A 9,329-nucleotide genomic window follows, 5' to 3' on the forward strand; every position below is an offset into this window, starting at 1 on the left:
CAATATTTTCTCAGACTCCAGTGACATTGCCTGGGGGGTTGACGGACGTCTGGACACTGCTATGGCCAAGTCGACTATGTCTTCTCTATGAAATTTCTTATTTTCTCGATATTTTGGTATGGGTTATTTTCAAAGTTTTTGTACAGAAAAACATGCAATGTGGAATTACAACATTCTGTGGTTTAGAACCAATTTGTTAGTATGTATTATCAAGGTTTATATCAACACTGTGTGTGTACTATACCCAGCAGGGAAAGATATAAGCGTTAATTATCTACACATTAATGGCGTGTCTATCTCTTCTATAACCCACGTCATTGAAGAGAGAGTTAAGGGCCTTAACGCATATAAGAATTTTTTAGTAATGTCGGTAGAATTACCGACATGTTAGGTAAAAGGACAAATGTGCAAAGGCTTGACAAAGCTCCTGGAGAGCGAAACGTTGCCACAGTAAAATGTCGCGTTAGTTGCACATGCCTTTTTATACCTAACATATAAAAATTTTGTCTGGAGTGATCTTGTGATATTAAGATCACAACTAATCAAACACTGTCACATCTTCACTCTATTCTTGAGAAAACAAGAGTATAGAGAAGACGTGACATTGTTAGAGGTCAGAGAAGGTTCAGGACAGGAGTATTACTCTGACCTGATCTACCATCTTAAGTCCTTGCAAGTCTTTCTTCTACTATTCATCTTGTGTTGCAAGGAAAGTTTCACTAGCTATGTTTCTGATTTGTTTAAAGTTAAAACGTGAACCTGCAGGTTCCGATGTTATATACATAAGGAGATAAAAATATAGGAGCACGGAAGTAGGCCTATTGGCTCTTCCATGAAAAGCCCTACTCACACTTATGAATATAAAAGCATCATGTTTATATAGGTTTGCCAGGACGGGCCCTGGCCCGGGCCTTCTCCATGTGGTGACCCGACAGTGGCTCCCGAAGTAGTGTCAGAGTTGGTACAAGTGGTGAACCGTCGTTAACGCGACGGGCTGGAGCTTTGAGACTCTCTGACCGCGGGTTCAGTCCCGGCCGGGGTATGGTTCGTTTACAGCCCTATGGCAGGAGCAGCCCTATGGCAAGGGCACGGTGACTCTACACTCCAAATGAGCCATTCCTGGTACTCAGGCCGCAACCTGAGTGCCAGAACGGCTCGGGAGGTTCTCTGGAGGTGTGATGAACACCTAACGCCTGAAGGGGTTCCATGATTATAAGAATGTTACATTTGGCCTGGTTCACACTATTCAAGTCTTCTTCACGCATAAAAATAGAGGATTAATGTAGTAGGCCTACTGGTATGCTGAAGTGGTATATAATACCTATAAATCGAAGAGTAAGACATATGTGCAACAGTTGAGGACTAACCACCTCAGAAACTATTTCTCCTGTATTTGACCCAGGCTTACTGGTCCATGCTAGGCAGGTCTAGTGTGCCATGCTAAGTTGGCATACTGGTCCATGCTAGGCAGGCCTACTAATCCATGTTAGGAAGGCCCTTCTCACACGAAAACAATGCTTGTTGAAGAATCAACAGGTCTTGCTTTTCCTCAACGCAAGTCTGTTTTATTTAACTCTCGTATTCACAACTCTGGAAGTCTCATCTTGGTAAACATTATCTTTTACTTCAGTAACAGAGCATTCCATTCTTGAAAAAAAAAGACCAGGTTCGAATATGTATAAGCTTGTTAATCAAGAGCTGTAGATCGCATCCTTGGGGAAAGACTAGAATAAATTAATTAATGCTGTACTTTGAAATGACTTGAAGGAGATAGCAACTTGTAACCTGTAGCCTTAAAACTGATAAAATGGCAAAGTTATATGTCTTTAAGGAGGGAGCAGAGTGCAACTTTGGGCTGTCGACTGGTGGTTTTGAGGACAATAATGCATAAAGAACTTCAACTCAATTTTACTGATTTGAGAAAGAGGGAGACTGACACCAGTCAATCCTTTTATCATTACTCTGTCGTGCAAGAATCACATATCTAAGATACATCCATCAAAATCAACTGATTCTTGGATGTCACTACTGGTTGGCTCCCGCTGGGCTACCAGTCCCTCTGGGAGGCTGCACCAGCCTAGACATAATGTGTAGCAAACCTTGCCAGATCAACTACTGTCACACTCTCCCTCATTATGTGCTGGAATGCGAAAAAAAATGAATTCGGAGACAACTCACAAATGTTGAAAAAAAAGTCAAAGTATTTTATCAATAGTGGCATATCAAACACTCGAAAAATGCTCTGATTTTACCTATTATAAATAAATCTATGACTCCTGACTAAATCCTACCTGACTAAATTCATGACTATAAACTCTACTGTTATTCTGAATCCATTTGCTTGCTCGTGTGAATTTTTAATTACTGACCATAGTATGGGTAGATACCCACAGTATGGGTAGATACTCACAGTGTGGGTAGATAGTAGATACCCACAGTGTGGGTACATACCCACAGTATGGGTACATACCCACAGTATGGGTACATACTGTGGTCGCTATGGGGAGCATTATAACTGTAAAACTATACTGTATATAGATACTGGTGGGCACAAAGAACAAAGTCACAGTACCGTGACTGGAACAATACATAAATAACACGAACATAGAAAAACGAAACAGGACGACGTTTCGGTCTGACTTAGACCATTAAAAACTGTATTAATGTTGGTAGAATTACCAACAATACGCTACGTAAAAGGACACAAGTGCAACTAATGTGACATTTTATTGTGGCAACGTTTCGCTCTCCAGGAGCTTTGTCAAGCCGTTACCAACAATACATGGACACAGAGGGTATATATAGGGTAAAGAGTGAGCCAAGTCAGACCGAAACATCGTCAGAAGTTTCGGTCTTCTGTGAGCGGGTTCTCCGTATATGGTGGTCATGTCTGCTCGGCTGCCTCTTGACTTTGTTAATTACTTAATTAGTGGAAGTAAATGTTGATCATCGCTTAGATAACTACTGATAACAGTATGGAACTCTGGGATGTTGTAACAAGATGGTTACTTTCCTTCGGAGACATTAGGTGAGGTAAGGTTAAGTTAGGTTAGGTTAGGTTAAGTTAGGTTAGGTATTGTTTGTCAGGAAACAGGACAAGTGTTTCCTGACGCTGGTCTTATATGATGACCCGCCGCTGGAGCTTTTGATCACCTGATCGAAGACTTCCTCTGGCTTACTCCTCCATCCCCTTAAAAAATGGTTAGAATTTCAGCCATTAGATTATCTGTTTGTTTGTTTTTTATTTATTATTATATATTAACTGCAGAGTTTTAATGTCTTCTTTGAAGTCGTCAAATCTATTACGATAGTAATTTATTTTTGAACATTAAAATGGTATAAAATACCGACAGGTTGTTAGGTAAGACATATGCAACAGTTAGGTATCTTTATTTCGAAACGTTTCGCCTACACAGTAGGCTTCTTCAGTCGAGTACAGAAAAGTTGACAGAAGCAGAAGATACTTGAAGACGATGTAATCAGTCCATCACCCTTAAAGTTTTGAGGTGGTCAGTCCCTCAGTAGGGAAACACTAATTAATAATCTTGAGGTTAATGATGAGCTTGGGGAGAGTGATCACAAATCACTCAGTTTTAACATATCATGGAATTCCCCTAATAATGGCAATCAAGTCTCCGTCCCTGACTTTCGCTTGGCTGATTTCACAGGACTGAAAAATTACTTAGGTGGGCTGAACTGGAATGACCTGACTAGGGGTCAGGTAGGTGGTGATGGTTGCCGATATGATGCTTTCCAGGGTATAGTTCTAGCTGCTCAGTCAAATTATGTTCCAAATAGGGAAATCAGATCAAACAAAAATGATCCTAAATGGATGAACAATAGATTAAAATATCTGATTGGTCAAAAGAGAGGCATATATAGGCAAATCAAAAGAGGAGAGGGGCAATTAAGAAATCGATATATTCAGTTAAAGAGAGAAATAAAAAAGGGAATTAGAAAAGCAAATAGAGATTATGAGGTTAAAGTTGCAAGAGAATCGAAGACTAACCCAAAAGGATTCTTTCAGGTATACAGAAGTAAGATCAGGGACAAGATAGGCCCACTCAAAAGTTCCTCGGGTCAGCTCACTGACAGTGATAAGGAAATGTGTAGAATTTTTAACACATACTTCCTCTCAGTTTTTACACAGGAGGATACCAGCGATATTCCAGTAATGATAAATTATGTAGAACAGGACGATAATAAACTGTGCACTATTAGGGTCACAAGTGACATGGTCCTTAGGCAAATAGATAAATTAAAACCTAACAAATCCCCAGGCCCTGATGAACTGTATGCAAGGGTTCTAAAGGAATGTAAAGAGGAGCTTAGCACGCCTTTGGCTAATCTTTTCAACATATCACTACAAACTGGCATGGTGCCAGATAAGTGGAAAATGGCAAATGTGATACCTATTTTCAAAACAGGTGACAGGTCCTTAGCTTCGAACTATAGACCAATAAGCCTAACCTCCATAGTGGGAAAATTTATGGACTTCAGTAAGGCTTTTGACAGGGTCCCACATCAGAGACTATTGAGGAAAATTAAAGCACATGGAATAGGAGGAGAAATTTTTTCCTGGATAGAGGCATGGTTGACAAATAGGCAGCAGAGAGTTTGCATAAATGGGGAGAAATCAGAGTGGGGAAGCGTCACGAGCGGTGTTCCACAGGGGTCAGTGTTGGGCCCCCTGCTGTTCACAATCTACATAAACGACATAGATGAGGGCATAAAGAGCGACATCGGCAAGTTTGCCGATGACACCAAAATAGGCCGTCGAATTCATTCTGACGAGGACATTCGAGCACTCCAGGAAGATTTGAATAGACTGATGCAGTGGTCGGAGAAGTGGCAGATGCAGTTTAATATAGACAAATGCAAAGTTCTAAATGTTGGACAGGACAATAACCATGCCACATATAAACTAAATAATGTAGATCTTAATATTACGGATTGCGAAAAAGATTTAGGAGTTCTGGTTAGCAGTAATCTGAAACCAAGACAACAGTGCATAAGTGTTCGCAATAAAGCTAATAGAATCCTTGGCTTCATATCAAGAAGCATAAATAATAGGAGTCCTCAGGTTGTTCTTCAACTCTATACATCCTTGGTTAGGCCTCATTTAGATTATGCTGCACAGTTTTGGTCACCGTATTACAGAATGGATATAAATTCTCTGGAAAATGTACAAAGGAGGATGACAAAGATGATCCCATGTATCAGAAACCTTCCCTATGTGGATAGACTAAGGGCCCTGAAACTGCACTCTCTAGAAAGACGTAGAATTAGGGGGGATATGATTGAGGTGTATAAATGGAAGACAGGAATAAATAAAGGGGATGTAAATAGTGTGCTGAAAATATCTAGCCTAGACAGGACTCGCAGCAATGGTTTTAAGTTGGAAAAATTCAGATTCAGGAGGGATATAGGAAAGTACTGGTTTGGTAATAGAGTTGTGGATGAGTGGAACAAACTCCCAAGTACCGTTATAGAGGCCAGAACGTTGTGTAGCTTTAAAAATAGGTTGGATAAATACATGAGTAGATGGGGGTGGGTGTGAGTTAGACCTGATAGCTTGTGCTACCAGGTCGGTTGCCGTGTTCCTCCCTTAAGTCAGTGTGACCTGACCTGACTAGATTGGGTGCATTGGCTTAAGCCGGTAGGAGACTTGGACCTGCCTCGCATGGGCCAGTAGGCCTTCTGCAGTGTTCCTTCGTTCTTATGTTCTTATGTTCTTATAAGACGGAACACTGGGAGAAGCAATGATGGCTTCTTAGCAAATAATTAAAAAAAAATGTATCTCATAACATAATGTTGTTGAAACAGTTAAAAATTGACAATAATAACAATAAACAAAAATTAGAAATAGCCTGATTTTTGCAGGTCCTCAAATTGACTTGAGAGACTTGAGAGGCTTTTTTTTACACCGCATTCTGCTAGTAAGATATGATTTTGTTGGGATTTTTAACCCTGGAGGGTTAGCCACCCAGGATGACCCAGTGCGTCACCGAGGACTGTCTGTCTTATTTCCAGTGGGGTCTTTCAGTCTTGTCCCTCAGGATGCGACCCACACCAGTCGACTAACACCCAGGTACCTACTTACTTGCTAGGTGAGGGAAACAGGATTTTTCTCATTAACCATTTTATCTGTAATTGTGAAATTAGTCAACCTGGGATTTTTAGGAAAATCTTCGTTTGAAACTCTGGAAAACGGAAGGTTTGTCTAGATATGATATGTTTGTGGTATCTTTAGCGTGGGAGTCAGTGGGAGACGTCAGACTCTGGGCCTGAAGACAGGAAGGAAGTACACATGTAAACTTTAATTTAAGCCTGGAGTATACCTAGAGAGGCCTGATTCACAAGCCTATGAGGTAGTAGAAAGGTCTCCTCAGCTAGGTCCTCCTGCATTCAAAGAATGCCTGGTCTTGAGTTTCATACTTCCTCGTTTGCCCATGTGACAGTTGACTGAAGTGATATAAATGGTCTAGACAACCGATAAATTGTAGAATGAGACACTTGTGCGACATTTGAGAATCTTCACTTTGGAAACGTTTCGCCAGCCAGTGGATTCTTCAGTCCAACACAGAGAAGAACGTTTGTGCAATAAAGATTCCCAATGTTGCACTAGTGTCCCACTCTCCCAGTTGGCTGTCGGTACCCAGGGCGGTGTAATTTACAGTGAGTCAGTTTAAGATGTAGAACAACTCGTCTGCCCTCGGGAATCAAGCGAGTCGATGGAGCAATCGTCTTGTAGATTTCACTACGGACTGGTTAGGCTATCACATTTTTTTACGTGTTTTCAAGTTTCCTGGCGTTGTTACTGGAGTTGTGTTGATATACTGGTAGAAGCAATATGGTGATAACTACAAGCTATAGGTAAAACACTCGCATGCACTGATCAAAATGTTTGTTAAGGCAACGTTTCGTCAAGAGAGGCTTTTTCAGTCTTCAAGAAGGCACTCGTGGCGAAATGTTTCTTTGATGTATTGATTAGTGCATACGTGTTTTTCTTTCCAGAAGAACTGGTTATCTTATATAAACCGTGAAGATGAATGGAAGGTAATCATCTTTGATTGCCTTGGATCAAGAGCGTTTCTCCATTTTCGTTGGGCAGCTAGTGACTAACCTCGTGAGAGATAACTGACGTGTAACTCTTTCATTATTATTATTATTATTATAATCAAGGGGGAAGCGCTAAACCCGGAGGATTATACAGCGCCTGGGGGAGGATGTGGAAGCCTGAAATTCAGGCTTAATTCAGGGAACTGGAGCACAGATCCAATTCCCTAAATCAAGAGCCCCTCACTAACATCAAGGAACCTTCCTTGAGGGTTGTAACTCTTTCAAATTATTATTATTTTCAAAACAAACTCTAAACACGTGTGACATTAGAAGAGGAGGAGGAAGAAGAAAAAGAAGAAAGAAGATAATGAGGAGGAATACCTTCGGATTATTAACCCTAGATGGGTGTTAACCCAGGATGACCCAAGAAAGCCATTGTAGCTTGTTCTCAATAGGGTGTTTGAATAATTAACCCACGAAGGTCAGCTAACACTTAAGTGAACTGAGGCTACAGCTGGCTAAGTAAACAGGTCGAGGAGTAAAACCAAGTGTCCTTACAGGTGTAAGAACACTTGTTTACACTCCTTGACTCAAGACTGAAATCTATTGCGAGTCGAAAGAGCTACCATTGATTGGTTAGTGGGACTTAAGGTTTATCGACTACACTAGCAACCTTTTCACCATCAGACAAAAATACCTCAGTAACTAACACTGGGATTAAAGCCAACTCCCAGGATATATACACTGAAAGAAATACCTCTCGGTGTATATATCCTATTGGAACTACCATTGAGCTACGAGTATACCATGAAACGATAGGAAGGTAGACTGTAGAGAAGTTGATAAGACATGGGCAAGTTAGGTATCTTTATTCTGAAACGTTTCGCCTACACAGTAGGCTTCGAACACAGAGGAAGCAGAAGAGATGTAAAAACGATGTATCAGTCCATCACTCTCGAAGACATAGTTTGGAGGTGGTCAGTCCCTCAGCCTGGAAAAGAGTTCTGTTCCACACTCTGGAACACTGGAGCTGAAGCAACAGAATGGAGGAGTGCTTGAGAAGCAGACGAATATTATCAATTTGCAATACGTCAAACATGTACAGTATTTATGAAGCAACTATCTCCCTACTATAATAACTTCTTCAAGAAATAGCAACCTATAGGAACATTGAGTAATGAGTAGTAACAAATGTATACCTCATATCAACCCTGTGGACAGTAGTGCCTTGTTTGTTGTGTATCCCATATACATCCTGTAGATGTGGCTATTAAGAATATTGTAATCATTATCCTGTGGAGAGAGGATAAAGGCTGGTTTGTTGTGGATTTATGTAGATCCTGTGGACGACATTGGCCATTTACTGTGCACCCTGCAAGACCCTAGCACTATTCTAGTGACGATAATTGCTTGTTATGTATCAATCCATATTCATCCTATGGAGAATAGCGCAAGAACATATGGATACATATTATTATAATCAAAAAGAAACGCTAAGCCACAAGGGCTATACAGCATATGGATACATAAAGACCCAGGAACGAGGCGTCAAAATATATAATAGTTCGGTACTGCATGTGTCCTTTTATAATTCAAGGAGCATGTTTTACGCGTACACATTGATACGTAGGATCAACATTGGCAGCGGGAGAGTAATGGTAAGGAGGAAGTGAGAAGCCAGCGTAGGTGTGTATGCCGCCATGAGTGTAGCCAGCCATGGTAGCAGACTAACCCTCCCTCTCCCTTCCTTACCCCCAACTCGCTACATTTTCTCAAATATTTCGAACTAAAAACGACAGATGGATTGGTTGTATAGCGAGCTTGAGACATGGCAGCAGCGTATCTTCAAGGCATATTGAGCACCAAAGGCCTTCTCAAATATTTATGAAATCTGCCTAGTTAGAGCATGAAAGGGCGCGGTACGAGCTTTTTCCATGAAGTGCTTCCCTCAAGCGTACGATCTTTCTTGTTTATCAAATATGTTTAACAGTTAAAATTAAGTCACGCTAGAGCTTCAAGCACTGAGGAAATTTGTTGCTTGGTACTGAGACCTGATGGTTCTTCTTAGGGAGGGTAGTGTAGTGCATGGGAGGTAGAGAGTGGTGGTGTACCCAGACATGCAGTGAGAGCTCTAATTCACTAACAGGAAATTATAACACGAAGCCATAGCCTTGACATGCGATGGATATAGCTGCACTTGTTTATGTATTTCTATACGGATATCTTTTTTATGGATTGAAAGAGGAAAGAAGAGGCAACAGATAGGG

Source organism: Cherax quadricarinatus, chromosome 32 (assembly GCF_038502225.1).
Source record: "Cherax quadricarinatus isolate ZL_2023a chromosome 32, ASM3850222v1, whole genome shotgun sequence".
In the NCBI taxonomy this organism is placed as follows: Eukaryota; Metazoa; Arthropoda; class Malacostraca; order Decapoda; family Parastacidae; genus Cherax; species Cherax quadricarinatus.